The sequence below is a fragment of the Lissotriton vulgaris genome, chromosome 3_1 (assembly GCF_964263255.1).
Source record: "Lissotriton vulgaris chromosome 3_1, aLisVul1.2, whole genome shotgun sequence".
Classification (NCBI taxonomy): Eukaryota; Metazoa; Chordata; class Amphibia; order Caudata; family Salamandridae; genus Lissotriton; species Lissotriton vulgaris.
The window spans coordinates 1,214,912,607-1,214,938,709 of NC_141689.1; the positions used below are offsets into that span (position 1 = coordinate 1,214,912,607).

A 26,103-nucleotide genomic window follows, 5' to 3' on the forward strand; every position below is an offset into this window, starting at 1 on the left:
TGACTGAATCCTCAATCAGTGGGATGTCACCCTGATCAGTGCAGCTTTTCTCTGTGCATAGTTTTTCCATACTGATCATATCTCACTTTTTTGAGGATTCAGTCATACCAAGAAAAATGTCCCTATCTCAATTGGACTTGCCGACGACATCTCACGACAAACCCCACAAGCTTCAGCAGGCACATACAATATGGTGTCTCTTACACCTTTTTATCATCCCGGAGTCTTAGGCACATTGGACCCAATAACAACTTTACCACAATAAACACTACGCTCACAGCACCTACCAACCATTACGTTCAATCTCCGCAAGACACCACACAATTACCACAACAACACAAGATAAGCATAAAGCATTTATACACAACACTATTGATACTCACTCCTCCACTGTTATAACTCGCTCTTGAGCAGCTGCAACATCAGCAATTCGTCAGATTACCACACTGACATTTAAGTCCACTTGAACCTAAACTACTTTATAGTGGGACAATTCTTGACCCCTACACCTCAGGGACAAACCATTGGCGTTTGCTACTATCTCATGAAGGTCTGGGCCAAACTTTACAATTCTTTTAATCAACGATCTTTGTTGTAGCCTGTGAATGAAAGGGATTATCGACAAATTTTAATTTTGTAGACAGTGTGACCAATGTGACCACACATTGAGAGTCAGAGTCTCCATTTTGAAGTTAAAAAAAGGATTTAATATAAGCTCAAAGCCAAAGTAATATAAATCAAATGCAAAAATATACTGTATATGTACAGAATTATTAAAGGAGGACCAAATTGACGTACAAAATTGGTCCTTAGCAACAAAGTACAAATCATGGTTTCCATATTTCAATGCAGAAAATTAAGAATAAAATCTGATGAGTGCATGAATGGTTTCAATCCTTCTCCGCATACATGGGAAAGAGTTCAGAATCTGGTTATCCCTGCACTAACCTAAGAGTTAAGGAAGCTCTATTAATGCAAAAGCAAAGAAAGGTGTCAGCATCAGAACTTCTGTAGAAGTTCTGGAAACAAAGGATCATGTACTGCATAAAGCCGCACAATCAGTTGTGAGGAGAGATTTGCATCTCTCGGAGTCTAAAGGCATCTGATCTGACTACTAACTAAGTTCACTAATAAGAAACACAATAAATAGTGAAAAACACATGACCTCACATTATTCAACCTCATTATTTCCATTTCTCATGAAGAGTTCCAGCGCCTGGTACAACACTCCCATCTTCCAATCTTCACTTCTGAAGCATCCTTGAATTCCTCCCTTGGACAGATATCGCCAACTGGAAGCACTCCCTTGTTTTCTCATTACATTTAATTGACCTTGGCAGTTCATCCTTGCCTCACTGTGTCTAAAACACACTGTTCTTTCACCAGCTAAGAATGCTTATGACAAATTGTATTTTACTTTATTCATATAATTTTATATGAAATTTGCAGCTTTTAAGATATGTATTATCGAAATAAAGCTATTATTGGCTTTGGTCTGCACCTTCAAAAGAAAAATATATTGAAAACAACTTTCACGTGCAATGTAAAATGCTCTAACTGTGAGCTTAAATCCCACAGACAAGCTAATTTAGCATGTTACTTGCAAAAGCATATAATTTTAAAAAACAAAAATAATCCAGTAAATACATTAATACATATAATATTACTCCAGTACAATCTTAGCATGTAGATGAATTGTTGTTGACGGTACAGCTGTTTCTAAAAGAAAACAGTTAATGTGCACACACTCATTAGAAGTCTGGTTACATTTTACGATACACACATATATATGAGGATGGAGCAAAACTACCCACTCTACTAACAATTTAACACCAACACGACAATAGATAAAAGAAAAAAAAGATTCGGATTGCTGCAAATGTGGCTGCTGTTTATGTAACAGGGATCCTAGTCCTCTGTCCTTCTCTGTCGTTTCCTTGAATTAGATATCTCTGCCTTTTCGGGCTAATAAAAATAGAACTGCATTATAGTTGCAGCGTTCACGTTCAAATTCATAATTATCTAATGAAAAACACTCATGTTACTCGATTAAAAAGCCGGAATCGGTTACAATTTCTCTAATCAATTGAGCATTCAAATTCACTACTGGAATCCATGTGCCTCCGCACAAGTATTTTGTTAATCCTAAGCTATCTGTTATTATTAGATACCCGCCTATTTTCAATAGTGAGGAGACATTTTTTACAATCTGCCGGAAGCTCTCCACATTTTTGCTTGCACCTGCCAGACTCTCAAAACTGATCACACAGTCAGCCTGGGGCACCACAACTGGATCGAATGGGTTGTTTTTAGCGATGTCGCATTTCAATACTTGTTTGACTACACTTCTTAGTTTCTTTCGTTTCTCATCAAGCTTGCCACTGCAAAAGAGGATGAAAAAGGACTTGTCAAAAAACATAAGAAAAAAAAACATATTTAGTTATTTCCCATGATTTTGTTAATATTCATTTTCATTGAAAAACACAGCTTGAATTGAGGATTAGCTAAGACTACCGTTTAGCAGGAAAAGTAACTATGTTACTGTGAAGTGAAATCATTTGTCAAAACTTAAACATGACATTCAGTTGAAATCCCAAAGGACATCTTTGGTAAAATCACTGATAGCACCACATATATGAAACTAATTGCTTCACTGGCCTACAAACCTTGGCACCTCACACAATGACCTGTCTAGTTTCCAGGGGCCTCATTTATGAAAAGTGACGCATCGCTGCGTGAAAACAGCGATGCGTCACTTTTCACTGCGCAGTCCTTGCGACACCAATGATGCGTCATATTTAATGCATGACGCATCATGTTGCAAGGACTTACAGATACGTCAGTATTTCTGACGTATCTGTAAGCATAAAAGTGACGCATTGCTGGAGTGTGTCACAAAAGTGACGCAACTTCAGCAATGCGTCCTTTCACATGGGGAAAGCTCCATGTGAAAGGGCTTGCGTCAGTCTTACGCCTGCTGTGAGGCAGGCGCAAGATTTTGACGCAACAGCATCCTAAAAGTGACGCAGTGAAATCTCATAGATTTCACTGCGCCACTATTACGAGGCTTTTTGCGGGGGAAAGCCCCCTCTGCATACATTATACCTGACGCAGGTATAATGTGGCGCAGGGGGTCTAAAAAGTGACGCATCTACCTAGATGCCTCACTTTTTAAATATGGCGCAACAAGGCGCATATTTTACGCCGCTGGTGCGTCACAAAAAGTGACGCACCGGCGGCGCAAAACTGACGCAAGGCCTCATAAATAAGGGCCCAGGACTTTTAGACATTCATCTCCCCTGCCCAGTGCCATTACTGTGGCTCTCATAGGCCGAAAGTGACTGTGTGTGTCTATGTGGCATGAATATTATATGAGAAGAAAGAAAGAAAGAAAGAAAGAAAGAAAGAAAGAAAGAAAGAAAGAAAGAAAGAAAGAAAGAAAGAAAGAAAGAAAGAAAGAAAGAAAGAAAGAAAGACAGACTTAAGGGATATTGAAAATTGGAAATGCACAAACCCTATTGACTATGGATGTGCTCTAAACAAGCATGTCTGGTGCATTTCAGTCAAACACACATCCTGACACTGATTTCTGAGGGTCATATTTAAAGTGTCAGAGAGTTGCACTCAATTAAGTACATGTACAAAACACCGTTCACTTGTTTTGGGTGTGACTGTGAAATGTGTTAAGTGTGTCAGAGATGGGTAAATAGTGCATTGTCATGAGCAATCACGAGGGTAGGCTGTAGGACACGCATTGTGTGCACCAGGTCCATGCAAGCAACATGTTCTACTGTCAAAGGCAGAGGGACGTGTTTGATAGGTTAATATATGCATTGCTTAGTTAAAGATTAGGCACTCTGGTAGGATTTCTGAAAATTTCACATATGGCCGAGCAGCCAACAAAGTTGTATTGTTGCAATGCACAAGGGGAAGAAATCAGCCCAGAGACAAATGTATTTAAAAAGGCTGATGCTTCTGTCATCCCCTGCACTGTCACTCTTTTAGGCTGCATTGGGGCAATGCACCACCAATGCCCCAAGGTTCAGAGGCGTGTGCATCATATGTAGAATAGGAGTTGTACAGGAAGCTTAAGCTTCTAGGACAAATTCCTATGCCTATATACATTCGAAAACATTCCATACATTGCATTAAGCTATAGAGCGCAGCACATATGCAGTGTGTGGAATGTTAATAAAAATTAAATTATTTCTCTTTGTTCAAGGTGAAAATAGTTTTTCAAGCAAAGCAGGGTTGGCTCTCTTGGGAGATTGTGCTTGTCACACTCTATGGGTGCTTCAGCGAATTCACCCAAGTTACAACCATGTAACACCCCCTTAACACAAATTGGAGAAAAGCAACTCAAACTATTTTTTGCACAATTAAAAAGGCCTCTTTTCCAGTGCAAATATATTTTGCGCTGGAAAGTGAACTCCCTTTCAAAAATGTTTGTCCCTTTCAGTCACTTGAGCCGGTACAAGGTCTTTATAAGTCCATTCCTGTGTGTATTGTACACACGCACATAACATGGCCTGTACTCAAACGCTTTAGACCATGTTTGTTGTAACTATGTGGACAGACAGTGCAGGGTACGAGGCCATGAACTGTGCTTTTCAGATATATAGACTAACACTTGTTCGACAGATAAAGAATGACAACTATTTTTGGTGTATCTTGGCAATACGAAATATGGCATCTGAAGTGCATGCACTGTGTAGTGGAGGAGAGAGGACTCTGGTGGCATCTCAGCAAAAGCTCGCCATTGCATTCTGGTAAATGCAGTTCACAATGTTTTCTATAACCATCTATTAAGAAAGTTTTCACCCTCTGTTGGAGCAATCAGTGTTATGTTGCTGTGAATTCCTGGACACATGTTTCTGAGTGATTGGCCTTTTTCAGGCAGAATAAGCAGGTCACACGAGGGATTGCTGGAAATGAGTCAGTAGTCACTCAAAACCACACAAATGCATCCTAGTTTTGCCATTTTTATCATTCTGGAGTGTTCCTGACCTGAATCTCTGCCAGTGTTAGCGGATGTTGGCAATGCGGACATGTGTGCTGTTAAGATATGCACTGGTATCTGGTATGATCGCCTTCAGATCTTTCATGTGTATTGGTCTGAAGTGCAGTCTGATGGATTGGAATGGAGTGGGAGCTGATGCCTTTGTGAAGTACATGTTGTTGCATGCTGTTATTCCATGTGCAAATCCTTTCAGTGCGAGAGGAGTTGTTGGCACATGCAATGCTGTAGTTCAATGATAACAGAATAAACATACATTTCTGGAAATAAATCCATATCATTGAATAGTATACATGTCAGTTGCAATCTAACTACAATGCATCAGGGACTCCTACGGAGTATGGAGTTAATTCGTGAATTAATCATATTCTAAATTATAAACAATGATTCTTTGTCAAAACTGTTCTTGCATTATTCACAATTTATTTTACAAAAATGAAGAAAAATTGCATGTAAATTCATTAGAAAACGCATGGAAAGAACGCTTAAAACCAAATACTACTTGAGGCAATCTTTTGACAAGTTACTGCTCAGCATCCAAGCTTATTTGTTGAAATGAGGTCCACATTTTTCACAGATTATATTGTTCATCCAGCAATGTAACAATACATACTAATAGTCCTTAATAATGTCCTTGTTTTCTTAGAGAGAGTTGGCCTTACAGGTGTTGTTAAACTGTTGAGTGCTCTATATACCTTATTGGGATGATCCCAAGGACCTATCAATTAAAACCATATTCATACAAAAATGTGTTATAAACTGAACATATTGACATAGAAAATGGGCACACAAAAGTGTGGGAAATATCCATATAGTAAATTCTAACAGTACCCCTGACATTACGCAAACATATCAGGTTTTACAAAAACAGCCAGATGGAAGGCATCTGTGTCTTTTTAAATTCACACCATTCTGTAGGATGTAGAAGACCAGGGATACCCCTAGGTCAGGGATTCAAATGAATGGACATGCCATAGGCGCAAGGATTCATCCAACTCTAAGTAGCCAGTCATGAGGTGCGACAAAAGAATCAATGGTAGTGGCCGGAACCCTGACTTAACTGATGTAGGGTGGCTCTGAGGGCAAATAAGGGTGTGCAACTAATCAAGTAGGTGAAGATCGTCCTAAATGGATCTGCAATTTTCGGCCATTGGAGAGGCTATATGGACCTTCTTAGGGCATGAACTCATAGATGTCCCAATAAAATACAATAAAATATAATACATTAGAAATACTTGTAAATTGACTAAACCAGATGCACAGTGGCTCTAGGGGGTATCATAGCATCACAGTTGCAATAAAAAAGAATTTGTCATTGGGCAGGAATGCTTAAGCTGAAGGCTAATCATAAACTGGCTGCTGGATATAAAACTTCACATATGGACTTTGCAAATGTTTGGCCTTCGAGGAAGCGGTAATAAAATATATGACAAAGGAGGCCTGTATCTTAACTAAAGCAATTGTAAGACTTTGCGTGAGTGTAAGGCCATCATGGTTGGAGTACCATGATGACCTTACACCCACACAAAGGCTCAATATACATAGGATCAATAATGAAATGAAATGTGCCTAAGTATTATAGTGTTTGTGCAAAATTTAAACCATATTTGCAATAGCACTGTGCAGTCTCCATATAATATATTGACCATGTTGGTGTAATTACTGACTCAGACATGAAAGTATAATTGAAACCCAATCAAATTACACTTTTTGTCTAAGGTGTTCAAGTTGCGGTTCACAGTGTTGAACTGTTGTGTACGCCTGGGCTCAAGGGACTGGAGCTGTCTTCATGTTGCCACCTCATTGATCGTTTTCAATTTTAGTGAAGATGGTCTATCTGAGATCAGTTGCAGTGTGACCCATGTCTTTGAAGTGACTGACCAAGGAGGCAGTCATCATACTGCAGTTTATGTGGGACTTATTTTGTCCTACACATTTTCTAATTTGTCTGGTTGTCAATCTATATAAGTGTTGATCAGAAGCTGGCATATATTATCTTTTCACTGCTGCAGCTGGAAAATAGTTTTAGTGTTTACTCCCATAAATAGTGATTTCAGTTGTCTTAAAAGTAGGCAGACAAACAGAGCAATCACGCATACATGTAGTGTCCTACTACCTCTGCAAGATTCCTAAGTGCTCTTAGAGTTGGTTTTTCTGTGCTACATCTGCTCTGAACTGTGATTCTCTTTGGTTTCCTTAAAGGAGATCAAGGATTCATCTATTACTAACGGATCCAGTAAGTTCCAATGCTTCTTTTTGGTGCTGCGAATTCAGTTTCAAACTGGACCATACATAATGACACATGCCAACGGTAAAATATGTAACCGTTCTTTAGCAGTTTAAAGAGTTTCTCTGGGAGCAGAACCATGCACTTTTGAAGACCTTTCTAACTAGTGTTTTAGGGTAAATTGTATGTATTGTCAAAATAATCTGGATGTCCAGCACAATCCCCATTATACATTGTTCTCATTCACTGTATGTGGGTGAAAGCTTTGAAAATGTTAAAGGGTTCTGAGGTCTGTATACTTGGTATATAGGCTCATAACCATTTTATTATCCTCAATGAGAATTTAAAAGTCCAGAAAATGCATTTGTTGTTACCTTCTCTACATGGTGAAACATACGCCATGAGATCTATTGTTGAAGCATTTTGCAAACATCTGTAGTCTTTGCCTTTAAGTGTTAAAGAGAAGGTGTTGAAAATATGGATATATTCTGGAAAGATGGTCTGACCGAGGCTCCCCTTCATGTATACAAATTTGCATCAATAATGTCAGATTCTGGTGTAAAAATATTGATGCATCTTATTAGACATCTCATATATTAAAAGTGCCCTGCATCCTGTTAACATTATTATTTGTGACATAAAAAGAATTGGTGATGCATTTCATCAACATAGTTCAGATGTCCATGCATATATTACTATCAAATATTGTTACCTTGTAAAATCACAACTGACTATAAACAATACAAATACAAATTAGCACAGCACATCAACATATTAAAATTAGTATATCAATGTACCCTTGTTGGCTATGCACATGCTGTAGAATGTAGTATTGGGTTTATTCGCTCAGTCTTTCACTGACACTTAGGGGTCGATTCCGAATCAGGAAAAAGCGCTCTGATTAGCTGTACGTAGCATTTTTCCCGTTCGAACCGTACACCTTCAACGTCCCCATACGAACAAGCAAGTGCGATCTGAGCCCAAAGCGCCACTCCGTACGACTCGTACCAAACACCATAAAACAAGAAAGTACATACGGATTGTGTCCGGCTGACGCGGTACGCTACGTCCTAACGTAAATAGGCCGCCCTTTCCGAACCAGGAAGTACGATCCGTGTTGACGACACTCCGTACGGCCCTTTTGCTACGAAAGCTGAAAACTGCCGTAAAAGCAGAGTCCGTCCCGACCCCGGCACGCGACATACACGACATGAACCCCATTGTCCGTGTCATCCCAGTCCTGTACGCCTACGACCTCGTACATCGAATCCAACGACAGCGCAGACGGTGAGTACAACGTACAACAACAACCTAAGTATACCAGTACGGTGTGCCACACGCACGCGCATATCACCATTGCAGTAGTGATACGTGCCGCACATACCCCATCAATGTCAGGGTACATTGCGCCACATGCACGCGCATATCACCATTGCAGTAGTGATACGCGCCGCACATACGCCATTAATGTTGGGGTACGTTGCGCCACACGCACGCGCATATCACCATCGCAATAGTGATACGTGCCGCACATGTGCCATTACTGTCGGGGTACGGTGTGCCACACGCTAGCGTATATCAGCATAGCAATAATGATAATTCCGCACACACGTCTGTAATGTATGTGTATGGTGCGTCACATCTGAGTGGTGGGTGCACAGGACTCCCAGCAGTGCCCAGACATAGGAGGGGGGTGTAGATAGGACTACCAGCAGTGCCTAGACATAGGAGGGGGGTGTAGATAGGACTCCCAGCAGTGCCTAGACATAGGAGGGGGGAGTAGAAAGGACTCCCAGCAGTGCCCAGACAGTATAGGGGGTGGGTGGATATGACTCCCAGCAGTGCCCAGGCATAGGAGGGGGTGTAGATAGGACTCCCAGCAGTGCCCAGACATAGGAGGGGGGTGTGGATAGGACTCCCAGCAGTGCCCAGACAGTATAGGGGTGGCTGGATATGACTCCCAGCAGTGCCCAGACAGTATAGAGGGTGGCTGGATATGACTCCCAGCAGTGCCCAGACATAGGAGGGAGGCGTAGATAGGACTCCGAGCAGTGCCCAGACAGTATAGGGGGTGGCTGGATAGGACTCCCAGCAGTGTCCAGACATAGGAGGGGGTGTAGATAGGACTCCCAGCAGTGCCCAGACAGTATAGGAGGTGACTGGATAGGACTCCCAGCAGTGCTCAGTTATAGGGGTGTGCATTTTCAACAGCATACAACAACTACATGCCTGTATGTGTACATCCCTAACCTGTAATGATAGTTGCATATCAACACATCACTCATAGCAGTGACCTACTTCACGTAGAATGGTATCCTGTCACACACTGGGTGACACACCACAAGTGGTTTTCTTGTCAGATCCCACATGCATATCCACCCATGTATTTTGCTGCCACACACAATCATCATGACTCAATAGAGTGTAGTCATGTAACAAACCAACAAACAAATGAAGCACAAATGGACTAATAAATTGTCATGTACATCCCGGACATGATGTGAATGTCCAGGTGGTGAAACATGTACTCCCTCATGGAAGGAAGAGGCTAAAAAAACCCTAGATACAAAGCACACAAATGTGTTTTGTGTGCACAAAGTTCTACGTTTACAATCTGAATCTTGAGGTCAAGGCGGATAACATTATAATGCATAGTGTGAAAAATTATGAGTTACCCCCTGAAGGCAGTACTACACATTACAAACCCAAGCACAGGGAGGAGCATGGATGGCAATGACCAATTATCTGATTTCATTTGTGAGCAAGCATGGCCATTGCCGAAGGGAATGTACAATCCTAAGGGAAATGCATACAAAAGTCACCACAACAGTAGTGCAACTGTCTGTAGTGAAGATCTCATGTGACACTGAGGAAGGGACACTCTTTTGGATAATGTCTGTATGCAAAATGCACACACACCTATCTAGATAATGTGCTGCTACATTGGGATAGCACAGAGATACCATGGTCTACCTCATTCCCATCATAAAAATAGACATCTTTCACAATACCAAAACATCAACATTACACCACCTCGTAGGCACACAGCACCTAAAGCAATTGCCTGACATGCAATAGTTTAGAATGAAAAATAAAATGCTTTATTCAGCGCCATCATGTAAAATAATTAATAAATGAGTCCAGCCTCACAGAAGGCCAATGGCCAGTCCAAAATACTGTTGACAACAGTGGTGACATTGTGGAGGTTGTCACCCCAAAACTTGCCTGCACTTGGTGGAGTCAGAGGTCTGTGGACACATGGGGGACATCATCGGAGTCAGTGTCTGGCACCGCTGGGACAGGAGAGGGAAGGTTATGTGTAGTGGGGAGAATTCCTCCACAGTGCCAGGTGCAGCGCAAAAGGTGGCTACAATATCTGCGCTGCACACTGCTGCCAGTTCTGACAGGCTACCACCTGAACCAGGGGGCATAATGGGAGTGGAGGTAGAGGGCTGTGAGTCAGGTGTAGTGTGTTTGTGGGTGGGTGGGTGATGTCTGTCCCCTGTCCCTGTGGGTGTGCGTACATCCCCCTGAGATTGGGTGCCTGGAGGTCTGCGTTTCGGCTTACGTGTGGGTGTGCTGGGTGTTAATGTTGGGGTGTGTGATCTGGTACGTCTGCGTGTATGTTGGACAGGTATGGGAGAGGGGTATGTGGATGGGTCAGAAGGAGGGGGGGTTGACGCTGCAGGATGGCAAGTGCTGCCATCAGTATTGAGTCTATGGCTGACAAACTCCGACGTTGGTCAGACATGTCAGATGACATGCCCTCCATGAATTACAACAACTGTGTCATGATCTTGGTTTGTCCATGAAGGACAGTCAGCACTGAGCCTGACCAACTTGAATCTGCCGGAGTATGTCCACAGACTCAGCACTGAGGGCAGCAGGGGAGACAGGGGCAGGGGCTGCAGTGCCGGGGACGAAGGAGACACGGGGGCAGCACGGACCAAAGGGGCCCTAGCAACTGGGAGGGTGAAGATGGGTCTGGAGGAGGAGGGGACAGGCATAGTGGGTGCAGATACTGTTGCTGCATATTCCCCCTCCTCCTGGGAGTCCGAAGCCGAGCCGTCCGCATGGTATGAGGTGTCTTGCTCATGACGTCCGGCCGCCTGACTCCCTTCACCCTCTGTGCCACTGCCTCCCTCCGACACCTCAAAGCTGGTGGCACTGTGGCTGGGTCCCTCTGCCTGGTCCGTGCTCGTGTCTCCTCCACTTTCAGGTGATGATGCTGTTGGCAAGGAGAAAGAAAAAATATATATTAGTCACCTGTACACATCAGACATATGATCAACAAATCATTTGGGGACATTTCTAATCATGGCATGCATCATGAGTCACACGCTTCATAACTCAGCACATATTTGAGTCCAGTACAGCGCAATTGTGATAGACACAACGCTCCTTGTATACAAAGATACAAGTAACAGATCAGGCCAAAATTTGAATGAGAGTCACAATGATGAGCCACTGTATGTCAACAGCTCAGGTGTTGATCCATCACCGTCCTGTTGCCCACTCTGCCACCCCAATCAATACATGGTCATGTTTAAATCTGTCTGACCCTGTGCCACATGGGAACAGTCCTGCCCAAAATGCCATGTAATACCATCCCTGGACCTGAAACAAGCTTTCTATCACCTCTCACTGGCATCACAGTCGTCTACAGCCAGGCTTGCGTGAAACACAGATGTGTATACAAACAATCATGGCTGAAGACGGCTGTAATGCCAGAAAGTGGTCCCAGGAACCTTGTTTGCATTCCAGGGAAAGCATGGCTTCACATGTTTGACTGGACTGTTCCCATTAGGCACATGGACAGACAGATTTGCACATGACCATGTTTGAACATGGGGGGCAGAGTGTGCAACAGAAAGGTGATGGATAAAACCCTGACCTGTTGACTGGGTGTGAGTATATGATTGGTACAGAGACACCCTCCATCACCACACACTATTGTGACACTCCTCACAGGGGCATCTATCACCAGATTATACAGTTCCTAGCACATAACACACACTGGCTGTCAAGTGAAGTGGCCCACATGTCCAAAACCCTAAAAATGCCTAAGCTAATCTGCCTGCAATTGTGAATATTAAAAACATTGCTGCATTGTTGACACACCCTCAACCACATGGGAAATGTGAATACAGTAGTGTGCACACCAAGACAAAACTGTGTTGCACCACCAATACATAAATGTTGCACAAATCTATGTGGAACAATCATCTCTGTGAGCCAACAACATAGCCACTAAATCCAACAATGACAGCATTGTCCAGCATCACAGGGTAAGTGCATAGTGATGAGTTCACATCAGAAATTACATACACAGCTCACCATCGACAAGGTGAAACAGGCTGGCCCGTCACACCTCCCCTGCACAACAACCCCATCACCCCGTCAATGTGAGTGATACAGCTCAAGTAGTGAAAAGTCACTATCAGGGTATCAATAAGTGGGCAGCAATTTAAATTAAACCAAGGTCACCTCATGTGGCAGCCCATCCGAATTAGTCACAAGCAACAAGCAACATATTCTTCTGATTATGCCCACACACACTGCCCAGTGTGAGTATGCACAAGCCAAACATTGTATACATGGACATTGTGCACATGTAGCTAACACATGAGAAATACAAAGTATACCAGGTACAAAGGCCACTGAGGCAGACCCGTGCTGAACTCCATGTTGAGACTCATGATCAGTGCCAAAAAATCATGAAGGGCTAACACAGTGCACAGGTCGTGGAACAGGTAAGGTACCAACACGTGTCACAGACCTCCTTCCAACATGATGATGTGCTAAGCAATCTAGGAGTACATGCGCAAAATTGAAATACCCAAAGCAGGTGACACATGTGGAGGAGGGGAAGGAATGTAAAAGAGCATCAGCTGAATATGGGTCATCGAAATGACAAAGCATAAATTGCCTGTCTGACCACACCACCCCAACTGTGGGAGTGTTACCAGACTTCTGAGCACTGCAGGTAGCATGTGACACACATGACAACAAACAGACATGTACCTACCCCCTCCTTGCTGCTTTCCTTCCTGCAACTGCCTATGGAGGTCTGGGAAAACCACTTCCTGGACCCGGAGCATTTGGGGGGTGAGGTGACGGAGGCCCCATGCCGGCGTGGAGCTTCAAGCTTCAGATGGACCCGGGCGATACGCCGGGTCCAGCACCGGATGTCTTGCCACCTCTTCCTGATGTTACGGATCCTCCGGCGAGGGCCCCCCTCACTCCTGACAGCCCTGGCTATGTCCAGCCAGATCTCCCCCTTCTCATAGGCAGATACCTGTCAGGAAGATAAAGTGAAACAACATCAGTACACCTGGTCCATGTCCCAAATGCACACACTTGCACCACATTGCAGATGACAACAGGGCATAGGATGTTGATCGGACTTGCATCATTGTCCATGTGAATGTGGCCTATGAGCAAACACCAAAGCACTACATGCCTTTGAAAGGCAACAGATGGCATAAGGGGTGCAAACCACTCACTGAGCATGGCACACACTGAACAAGATATGCTACTTCAGGGTGGTGGACAGCACGTGACATGCTGTCACATATCCCACTACACCTAAGAACCCTCAGCAGACCACACATGCACACCCTGGCACAGTTCATTTGCTTGTCATTGTCAACAGTGTATACAACATCACTTTGCACATGTCACACTTTAGAAATATGTGACACAAGCATCATGCTAACTGTCCAAGTCATGCACACGGCACTGCATACTTGTCACATCAGATGGGTATAGCTGTGGCATACGTCATGCATCAGTGTTGCAAAACATCGCATACACAATTAGCCAGGTGACAAAGAGCATTCACACTCTTCAATGTCCATGACTTTAAAGCATGCATTTGTCGAACATCCACACAGGTCATGAAAAACAATCCTCAACAGTGAGTACATTCATCTGTCACTCTGGGGGGAACACTGTTACACCTCAGTAAATCTTGCCAGAAAAACATGCAAGGTGTGGCACAGCAGAAAGTGTGATTCACATTGCATTGAATGTCACAGTTAGCACAATGCAGGTAAGCAGTAAACACTATTTAACCACATCATTCACTGCATGGGAGATACCACAATGTACACACCCGGCACCCACTCCAAACAACATTGCATCTCTGTTACATAAATACACAATGGCCGTAGTGTCACCCACGCAACAGGTGCACAGTCCAAGGCAGTGCAGTCATCACTCACCTGCTCCCCTAGTCTCCCATACAGCTTGCTGTAGTTTGGCAGGAGGGCATGCAGCAGGGCCTTGTTCTCCTCCTCACTGAATGCAGGTGCCATCTCCATGCTCAGCAAAATCAGGGTTTAGGGAATGCAGAGACAGCAGCAGTGTGGTCCACTCTAATGTTGGGCAGGCAAGTGCCCTCACACTGCCACATGCAGCCTGAAATCAGTGCTGCTTAGGGGCTGTCAGTCCAAGGAGTACAGTGTGATAGGCCAGATAACTTTGCATCCTATGTTTCTTCCAATCCCATTACACATAAGGCCATGACACACATTTGCATGGTTTAAAAATTGAGCTTGAGCACCGCAACAAATTTGCAACATTGTATAGTTTTGCCCAACTGAATTTTTCAGAACACCTGTAGAACACACTCAAATCTCTGTTTCCTTGACAACTAGCCTGCATTCTGGGCATTCTACTCACCCACTAGATGTTCCCTATGTATTTCCTGGGATCCCCACACAAGTATGGTGCGTTTTTCCATCGCGAATGCAACTTATTCAATAGTGAAACGTCCCACACACATACACGCAATGGCTGGGTACGCTCCGCTCGCGTATGGCTCGAATGTAAAAGTGAAATGACCCGTACACACGCACGTACTATTGGGGTATGCTCCGCTCGCGTATGGCTCGAATGCAATTGTGAAACGACCCGTACACACGCACGTACCATTGGGGTACGCTCCGCTCGCCTATGTCTCGAATGCAATTGTGAAACGACCCATACACGCGCACGTACTATTGGGGTATGCTCCGCTCGCGTATGTCCCGAATGCAATTGTGAAACGACCTGTACACACGCACGTACCATTGGGGTACAATCCGCTCATGTATGTCTCGAATGCAATTGTGAAACGACCTATACACACGCACGTACTATTGTGGCACGCTCCGCTCGCGTATGTCTCGAATGCAATTGTGAAACGACCCATACATAAGCACGTACTATTGGGGTACGCTCCGCTCGCGTATGTCTCGAATGTAATAGTGAAAAGACCCGTACACACGCATGTACTATTGGGGTACACTCCGCTCGCGTATGGCTCGAATGCAATTGTGAAACGACCCGTACACACGCATGTACTATTCGGGTACGCTCCGCTCGCGTATGGCTTGAATGCAATTGTGAAACGACCCGTACACACGCACGTACTATTGGGGTACTGGGCATTTGACACGCTCTAGTGAATGCATGTGTATGGTGCATTTTATGAGCTCACGCATGTCGCCATTACAATAGTGATACCAGGTAAACACATGGCAGGGATGTAGGTGTAAGTTCAGAATGAGGATGTTGCTGTATATATTGGCATTGCATCCTCACATCAGCAGGCCCTAGGTGTGGCAGACCGTGATGTCGCACAGGGCATGTGATCATGTGGCACAGTTGAGGTGTGATGAGCTGTTGAGACATGTCATTTGTGATGGGGCACTATGTGGGTCACATGACCTTTACACTTGTCACATAAGTAACCTCATAAACATGTTGTGATGCACATCAACACTGGGATAGACACTATTCAGTACGGGAATCTGTCACATGATGCCAGGGACAGGGGCACTGTCTCACTTGTAAAATTGACGCTCAGCATGACCCTGTGTGACAATGTAATATGTGTGCCATGTGAAACATTAGGCATGCTGTTTGTATCCCATATACTTAATCTGCTTTTCTGCTGTTGGTGCATCTATGATGGGTCTGTGCCGTGATTGCAAGGGTTTCCCAGGTACGCACACCATGCCAGAGGGCCATTTAAACTGCTCATGTGTGTAATGGCATCATAGAACTTTTGTCCACAAACATACAGGTCTGCATTCTGATAATGACTGTGGTGTAGTTTAGTCAAATGCACACCTCATTCACAATATTACAGATTTGTGCAATTGATGGCAAATGTGATGTCTTTGTGTGCCTTGCATTCAGCTGTCTGGATGTGTTGACAACCTTCTCATGCAGGTCACGTGACGTGTGTCACGGACGTGATACATTGTCCTGCTCACTCAGACCAGCCCAGCAGATCATTAGTGTGCATGTCATGTCCATTTCACATACAACAGATGTATATGTTCTAATGGAAGAGTGCCAGCCAGCTGGCATATGTGTACTTGATGTACAGCCCATGCCAGACTCAATGGTGATTTGATGTGTTGAAGCATTGTTGCTTGTGCTATGTACATTGTAATAGTTGTTGGCTGACAGTTGTACACATTTTCCACAAACATGTCGTGCAGGGCACCCCCTCTGCCAAGGCCGTTGCCAGACTTGGATGCCATGAGGGAACGTGATTGCATCCGCCGATACCGATTCACACAACAGTTGATTCAGGACTTGACGGACAGGCTGGAACCACATCTCCTACCACGACACAGGTATCCAACTGCACTGACACCCAAGGTAAAGGTGATGGCCGCCCTACATTTCTTTGCCACAGGTACGTTACAATTTACCATAGCTGATGTGGGGGGATGTCCCAGACCATGTTCAGCCATGTACTACGTGATGTGTTAGCTGCTATGTTGAGTCACATTGATGAATTCATCAAATTCCCTACTCCAGAAGAGTTGACCGGTGTCAAGGGTGATTACTATGCCCTGGGTGGGATTCCACATGTAATTGGGTCCATTGGTGCCACCAAAAGCTCAGGAGCAGGCCTACCGCAACAGAAAACATTACCACTCCATAAATGCCCTGGTGGTGTGTCTTGCTAACATGCTGATTTCACATGTTTGTGCATGTTTTCCAGGATCGTGACACAATACATTCATCATGAGGCATAGCAGGGTACCACAGATGATGCTGCAGCTGCGCAACTATCGGGCATGTCTTGTTGGTGGGTAAACTCTGTTTATCATGTAAGTATTAATTTTATGTATTTCTCTGACGGTATCACATTACACACTCATTGCCATTATGTCAATTTTATGAGACTCAGGATATCCCTACATGCCGTGGCTCATGACTCCGCTCCGCAACCCCAGAACAGCTGCAGACCAGCGGTACAAAAATGCACTCGGGCAGGCCAGGCGAGTCATAGAGAGAACGTTTGGACTCCTGAAGAGCCGGTTCAGGTGCCTCGACAAGACTGGTGGATCCCTCCCATACGCCCCGCTCAAGGTGTGTAACATCCTCATTGCGTGCTGCATGCTGAACAACATGGCAGTTGAGAAGGCCGTGACACTCATCCTCGATCCTGATGAGATGGAACATCCACCCGTTGAGGATGAGGGCCTTGGCCAGGATGCAAGCGATGAGGAGGAGGAGGAGGAGGAGGATGATATCCGGAGTCAACTCATTTGCAACTTCTTCTCATGATGCTGAGTCCTAGTAAAATATTGTGCAAGCTTGTACCATAGAGTGGCATGTGTAGCATAATGTGTGTCCAGCTGACTATATGCAATGTCACTTTGTTGTTTGTTGTGCAGTGTCACACAAGTGCTGATGTGATGCCACACACATGCGTGCAATGTGTGAACATGGAATGTACAAGTGTAGTACATTGTTAGTGTACTATAAATGACCATGTCTGAATGGAATTATTCTGAACGTGACCCCTTGTGTTACTGTCATTTCCAGGTCACCCAGCCTGCTGTCCGTTGGTGTCATCTTAGTCCTCCTGCTATTCCTCATGAAGATAGCAACGTCAGCCGAATCAGCGGTACATGCACAGACACATTGAAATGTTAATTTGGGTAAGGATTACAAACAGGTTGTTATGTGTTGGTATGTTCTCAAATGTGTGGAAAATGTTCACGCGCATGTTGTCGGACCATACATTTAATTTCATGTTGCCCTTCTACTATGACAGGACAGTCACCCTTCTTGACCGTCATCTGTAGTTGAGTTTTGACTCTGGTGAATGCATCAATGTGTGTAAACCTTGACCCTGACAAATTGCAAATACCACGGCTTGACATTGTGTGGGACATCACAACCACGGCCTCTGTGGGTAATTGCAGCCTCACTGTGTGCATAAGGATGTGTCAGGATCATCCACTCAACCTTGTGGTCCAGTACAGTTTGATTTACCAAAAACCATGTTGTGTTAGGTGTGGGCCAGTGTATGTCCCACATGTTCATTGAACTGCCCTGTGAGTCTGTTTGCATTGGTGCATTGCCCCTTGTGCCAGTATGTCATGTCACTTTCATGTCATTACCTCAGTGCTGGTGGAGAACCCTGCTTTGCTAGCCTTCTCTGTGAGTTGATGTTAACTTTCCATTCCCATGATGCCAGGTATGTTGCTCTGATGTCATCACAACGTTGGGCTGTAGCAAATGTAAAATCTCCGTGGCACCAGTCGAATAAGGTTATTCACAGGATTATCTTGTGCCGTGCAGCATCTCATGGTCACGGTAGGCTTATTTTTGTAGCTTTGTTCCTCATTACTCGCTGTTGAGTTTGGTCCCACCTGCTTGTCAAGTTTAGCATAGTGGGGCACAGTTGCAAGAGCCAATGAGTGGCTCCTGAGGGGCTTCCTTGTGTTTAGGTCATTCCCTTCCTCATTGGAGGAGTTGCCAACGGCTCTTGTAGGTGATGTCTACTTTCCCGTCATGGCCCTTACGGATTCACAGGGCTAAATAAGGATTGTTGGCTTTGTGTCAGTAGCACTGCTATACATTACATTTTCTGGGATTATGACCCTCAATCATACACTGTGAAAGATTTGATGGGCGCATGGATCTAATTGCATAGTGGCAGCCTTGTGAGCGTTACACTTGCTTTGTTTAGGTGTGAAACTGTACTACTTATTCATGTGTCGGTGTTTAAGCATCTGATCTAGTCTCATTGCTCAATCTGTGATCAAACATAGGGTACAGTGGCAGTGGTTACACTTCACAGGTGTGACTGGTACAGTGTAGGTCCCAAGGTATTCTGTGATTCTGTGACAAAAGTATTGAATTCTTATGCTTATTTTCCTTTGTTTCAGATCTCCCTCCATGCAGTTCCCATCCTCTCCTTCCCTCGCCTGATCTCCCTTTTGTGTCTGTCATTTGTACTCAGACCAAGGGGCTATTTGGAGATGGAACCTTTTCAGCATCGCACCACTCTGATGATCAAAGGTACGACAGTCCCTGGCAGTCGTTTGGAGAATCTTCCAGCAGCATTAGAGGTAACATCATTGCATGACTGTTATTGTCTTCAGAGCAATGCCACTGGGCATGTACATTGGCTAATGCAGCATGGCCTCACAAATAACTTTATCCTATTGTGTAGTAAGTGTGTTTACCACAGTACCTTGAGCCTCATTGCTGTCAACGCACATCTCTTGCCAGTCTGCATGCATTCAATATGGCATTGTTTACGAGGATTGTTCATATGTGTTTACGTGTACAGTGACAACATGCATGCTGTTGGTAATGGCAAATGTACCATATTGTCCCTGACAGACATGGTTGTGTATGTGTTGTTTAGCTTGCTACATACGACGTGCAGACTACACCTGCTGACGCTGTGTGTCTTGTGCCCCGCTTGGCCTTAGGCTGCCTAATCCTGTGCTCATTATCTCTGGCCACTGTTCACACATGTTGCTCGCGGTGACCCATGGGTAACCAGACACTCCAGCCTTCACATACGCATGTCACTTTGTGCTCTGCTAGAATCCTTGGTTTTGTGTGCTTGTTTAGCATGTTGTCTCACCCCTTCTGCCGTCATTTGTTCACTCATTCCTGCTGCTGCATCCCCAGCCACAACGCAGCACCGAGTGGCCAGATCCTGCACCACACACGCCTACAAGATACTCCTCCATCCATCTATTGTTAAAGCATGCCACAGCTTGTCTGTGCCACTGTTGCACAACCTCCATGACATAGGCAGGTCAGTCAGCACCGGCAACAAGCACACTGCAAAAGACTCAGCTCATTTCCTGACTCATGTGACACAATAGACTCTTGCTCCGCTTTTCCCGTTTTCTTTTCCCGCCGTTGCCTCCCCTGCGGCCCGCACCCCCCTGCCCATCCGCTGCCCTCTTTCCCGCCTCCCGCCTCCTAGCTGGTCCTCCCTCCCCACCTACCCTTAAATCGCGTCCGCTGCGCGAGCTTCTGCGCCTGGACCGCGGCCTGCGCCAGAACCCCTGGCCCTCTCACCACCCATAACGCACGCCACCGCTACGATGCCAGCACCCTCATCGCACTCAACCACGGACGCACCCCCAACTGCTACAAGGCCACGCCCAAGCACACACACGGCCCTTTCACCTGCCAGAACTGCAACTTCTCCTGCTACAACAACTCTGAGACCCCCACAGCAATGGAACACAACCAACTACGATGCATCCTGCTCAACACCCTCTACGCACGCAAGCATGCCGTTGAGCTCTGGGATCTGCTCACCACCACTCCACCAGACGTCGCCTTCTTGACCGAGACCTGGATGAATGATGCCTCCACCCCAGACATCGCAGTTGCCATCCACAACGGATACAAGATCTCGCGCAGGGACCGTACCAATGGAGCCGGGGGAGGCATCGCCATGATCCACAAGAACACCATCAAGGTCTTCACAAACACCGACGACACCCTCGCCACCACCAAACACATGCACTTCAAGATCCACACTGACCCCAAGACCACCCTCAGAGGCACCCTCATCTACAGACCACCAGGCCCACGTCCCCAATTCTGCAACTCCATTGCCTACTTCATCAACACGCACGCCCTGACCTCCACCAACTACATCCTGCTCGGCGACCTGAACTACCACATAGAAAACAACAACGACAGCAACTACTCCACCCTGATCAACAACCTCGCCACCCTCAGACTGAGACAGATTGTCACTGCCCCGACCCACATTGCCGGTCACACGCTCGACGCCATCTTCAATGCCAGCCCCACGTTGCCTTCAGCCACACTTCCAAGCTCACCTGGACCGACCACCACTGCATCCACTTCACCTTCCAGAAACCCCTCTCCCACCACTGCACTCTACAGATCCCCCGCCGAGGCTGAAGAAAAGTCACCAAGGAACGACTAGAAAAACCCACCTCGCATTCAACCCACTGACCAGACCCACCGACCCCGAGGAGGCTGCCCGCACCCTCAAACTCTGGATGAAGGACTGCGCCAACACCGTAGCACCCTTGAAACAACCCACTGACAGAGACACCAGCCAGAGTGCCAGCTGGTTCACATGGGAGCTCCTAGCCTCCAAGCGCACCTGCCAGAAACTCGAGGACATCTGGCTGAACGACAGAACACCCGCCAACCGCACAGCCCACAAAGACGCCATCCGCAACCATCGACACCTCATCAGGACCACCAAAAAAGCCTCATTCAAAGACCGCCTCGACAACAACGCACACAACAGCAAAGAGCTATTCAGCATTGTGAAAGATCTCTCCTCTCCCAGCTCCTGCACCTACGACATCCCGCCATCACAAGCCCTGTGCGACACGCTCGCTGCCTTCTTCCACCGCAAGATCATCGACATCCACAACAGCTTCACCCCCCGGACACACCCCACAGACCCCGCCACAACGAACACCCCGAGCCCCACCGACCACAACCCCCTGACCACTTGGACCAACGTGAGCAACGAAGACATAACCAGGACCATGAGCACCATCCACTCAGGCTCCCCGTCTGACCCGCTTCCCCACCACATCGCCAACAAAGCCGTCAGCATCATCGCACACCACCTGCGTTACATCATCAACCTCTCCTTCGAGACCGCTACCTTCCCGAAGAGCTGGAAACACACAGAGATCAACGCTCTCCTAAAGAAACCCAAGGCTAACCCAAGCAACCTCAAGAACTTCCGGTCCATCTCTCTGCTTCTGTTCCCTGCGTAAGTCATGGAAAAGATCGTCAACACCCAGCTCATCTGCTACCTACAAGACAACAGCATCCTGGACCCCTCCCAGTCAAGCTTACGCAGCAACTACAGCACAGAGACCGCCCTCATCAGTGCCACAGATGACATCAGAATCCTACTCGACAGCGGCAGGACAGCGGCCCTCATCCTCCTGGACCTCCCTGCCACCTTCGACACCGTTGGCCACCACACACTGCGCACACGCCTCTACAATGCAGGGATCTGAGACAAGGCCCTGGACTGGACCACCTCCTTCCTCAACAACATAACCCAGAGAGTCCACCTCCCCTCGTTCCACTCCGGATCCATCACTACCATCTGCGGTGTCCCCCAGGGATCCTCACTCAGCCCGACTCTGTTCAGCGTCTACGTGGCCTCCCTCACTTGCATCGCCAGACTACACGACCTCAACATAATCTCCTACGCCGACGACACCCAGCTGATCCTCTCCTTCACCAAACACCCCCTCACCGCCAAATCCAACCTACACCAGGACATGAAGGCCGTTGCCGAATGGATGGAGGCAAGCCAACTCAAACTGAACATGGACAAGACGGAGGTCCTCATCTTCGGACCCAATCCCTCAGCGTGGGGCGACTCCTGGTGGCCAGCATTACTGGGAACGCCCCCAGCACCAACCAACCACACACGCAACCTAGGGATCATCCTCGACTCCAAGCTCAGCATGACCAACCAAGTCAACGCAGTCTCCTCCTCCTGCTTCCACACTCTCCGCATGCTCTGCAAGATCTACAGATGGATCCCGATAGACAAATGGAAAACCGTCACCCACGTCCTCGTCAGCAGCCAACTCGACTACGGAAACGTCCTCTACGCCGGAGCCACGTCCAAACTCATCAACAGACTCCAAAGAATCCAGAACGCCTCCGCACGCCTGATCCTCAACATCCCACACCGTGACCAAATCACCCCACACCTGGGAGACCTGCACTGGCTCCCCGTCAATAAAAGAATCACATTCAAACTCATGATCCACGCACACAAGGCACTCCACAACACCGGCCCAGCCTACCTCAATGACAGACTCTCCTTCTACGTACCCAACAGGAAATCCCGCTCACCGACCTATACCTGGCCACCGTCCTGCGCATCCACAGGACCCCTTCCAGGGGCAGATCCTTCTCCCACCAAGCAGCAAGGTCCTGGAACGCCCTCCCCCTCCTCTTACGACAGACCGCAGACCTCCCGGCATTCAGAGGACTGCTCAAGACCTGGCTCCGACCACTAGCTAGAGCTCTCCCCCCCCAGCGCCTTGAGACTCTAGCAGGTAAGCAGTGCGCTTTACAACTTCCCTGATTGATTGATTGGTTGCTCCAGCCACCCTCCACACAGTGAACACCAGACAAACATCCACCTGGTATCACGCTACCACAAACACACCCATGACAGCTTCTTAGCTTGTGTGTGCAACTCATACTGGCAACATGATGCAGCCCCACATAACAGTAAGTCTACGTACAACCAGGTCATGTGCCTCATACAGCACACACACAACTTCCAGCAGCACCTCATTGTAATTCGTTACCACGTCAACACAACAGCACCACACATCGCCTTCATTACTGTAACTTGGTAGTACGCAACATCAGCACACGACTTCTACATAGCCATCGCAGACAGATAGTCAAAAACCCACAGGGACCACACACCAAAACCAGGATTATGGTTGTTCCACCTTAACGAGGTACACCCTCAGAGTCACATACAAAACCAAGGACACACTCCGCATTGTGAAACATCCGCACATCTGGTATCACACCAACGGATCACTGACAGAATATCGACAGTCAAAATATCGACTTGCCAAAATATTGAGGTAAAAATATAGAATGCCAGAATATCGACTTCCTATCTGCAAACAGGTAAGTACAAAAATACAGACTCCAAAATATTGATAGGAAAAAATATAGACAGTCAAGATATCGAATTTTTTAAATATCTTAAAAGTAATTTAAAAGTAATATAATAATAAATATAGTTAATTTAAACATACTTAAAATACTTAAACAAACTTAAAATTAATAAATAATTATTGTAACTTTAAAAAAAAAGAAACATGAAAAAACAGATATATATATTTTCCGTAGGATAGCAAGAGGGTTAAATTTACTATTCATACTCCAGAGAGTGCAACAGTAGGGAAAGCGTTGGATAGCGTAGGGATAAAAATTACTATTCCCACTCCAGAGAGCGCAACAGTAGGGAAAGCGTTGGATAGTAAGAGGGTAAAAATTACTATTACCACTCCAGAGAGAGCAACAGTAGGGAAAGCGTTGGATAGCGTAGGGGTAAAAATTACTATTCCCACTCCAGAGAGTGCAACAGTAGGGAAAGCGTTGGATAGCGTAGGGGTAAAAATAACTATTCCCACTCCAGAGAGCGCAACAGTAGGGAAAGCGTTGGATAGCGTAAGGTTAAAAATTACTATTCCCACTCCAGTGAGTGCAACAGTAGGGAAAGTGTTGGATAGCGTAGGGGAAAAAATTACTATTCCCACTCCAGTGAGTGCAACAGTAGGGAAAGCGTTGGATAGCGTAGGGGTAAAAATTACTATTCCAACTCTAGAGAATGCAACAGTAGGGCAAGCGTTGGATAGTGAGAGGGTAAAAATTACTATTACCAGTCCAGAGAGAGCAACAGTAGGGAAAGCGTTGGATAGCGTAAGGTTAAAAATTACTATTCCCACTCCAGTGAGCGCAACAGTAGGGAAAGTGTTGGATAGCATAGGGGTAACAATTACTATTTCCACTCCAGTGAGTGCAACAGTAGGGAAAGCGTTGGATAGTGAGAGGGTAAAAATTACTATTATTACTCCAGAGAGAGCAACAGTAGGGAAAGCGTTGGATAGCGTAGGGGTAAAAATTACTATTCCCACTCCAGAGAGTGCAACAGTAGGGAAAGCGTTGGATAGCGTAGGGGTAAAAATTACTACTCCCACTCCAGAGAGTGCAACAGTAGGGAACGTGTTGGATAGCATTGGAGTAAAAATTACTATTCCCACTCCAGAGAGTGCGACAGTAGGGAAAGTGTTGTATAGCGTAAGGATAAAAATTACTATTCCTACTCCAGAAAGGGCAACAGTAGGGAAAGCGTTGGATAGCGTAAGGACAAAAATTACTATTCCCACTCCAGTGAGTGCAACAGTAGGCAAAGCGTTGGATAGTGTAGGGGTAAAAATTACTATTCCAACTCCAGAGAGTGCATCAGTAGGGAAAGCTTTGGATAACGTAGGGGTAAAAATTACTATTCCCACTCCAGTGAGTGCAACAGTAGGGAAAGTGTTGGATAGCGTAGGTGTAAAAATTACTATTCCCACTCCAGTGAGTACAACAGTAGAGAAAGCTTTGGATAGCGTAGGGATAAATATTACTATTCCTACTCCAGTGAGTGCAACAGTAGGGAAAGTGTTGGATAGCGTAGGAATAAAAATTACTATTCCTACTCCAGTGAGTGCAACAGTAGGGAAAGCGTTGGTTAGCCTAGGGGTAAAAATTACTATTCCTACTCCAGTGAGTGCAACAGTACGGAAAGCGTTGGATAGCGTAGGGGTAAAAAATGCTATTCCCACTCCAGTGAGTGCAATAATAGGGAAAGTAAATACTTCATATATATATATATAAATAACATAAATATTAATGCCAATTACAAAATCATTAAAATATTTTACAATTTTATAAAATATATTAATTAATCAATTAAAATTACCTACTAATACTAATTATTTACCAATTACAACTACATTATTTTACAATATAAAAATAA

The 26,103-nt window shown here is 45.6% G+C and overlaps 1 pseudogene across 1 annotated transcript in view; it reads right to left on the reverse strand.

Moving 5' to 3' along the window:
• Nucleotides 1-1,942: 1,942 nt before the first annotated feature.
• LOC147727667 (nicotinamide N-methyltransferase-like) overlaps nucleotides 1,943-26,103 on the reverse strand; it is a 57,068-nt pseudogene continuing 32,907 nt past the window's right edge. The window contains exon 3 of the transcript XR_015309505.1: nucleotides 1,943-2,381. The product of XR_015309505.1 is annotated as a nicotinamide N-methyltransferase-like (transcript). The remainder of the gene's footprint in view (nucleotides 2,382-26,103) is intronic.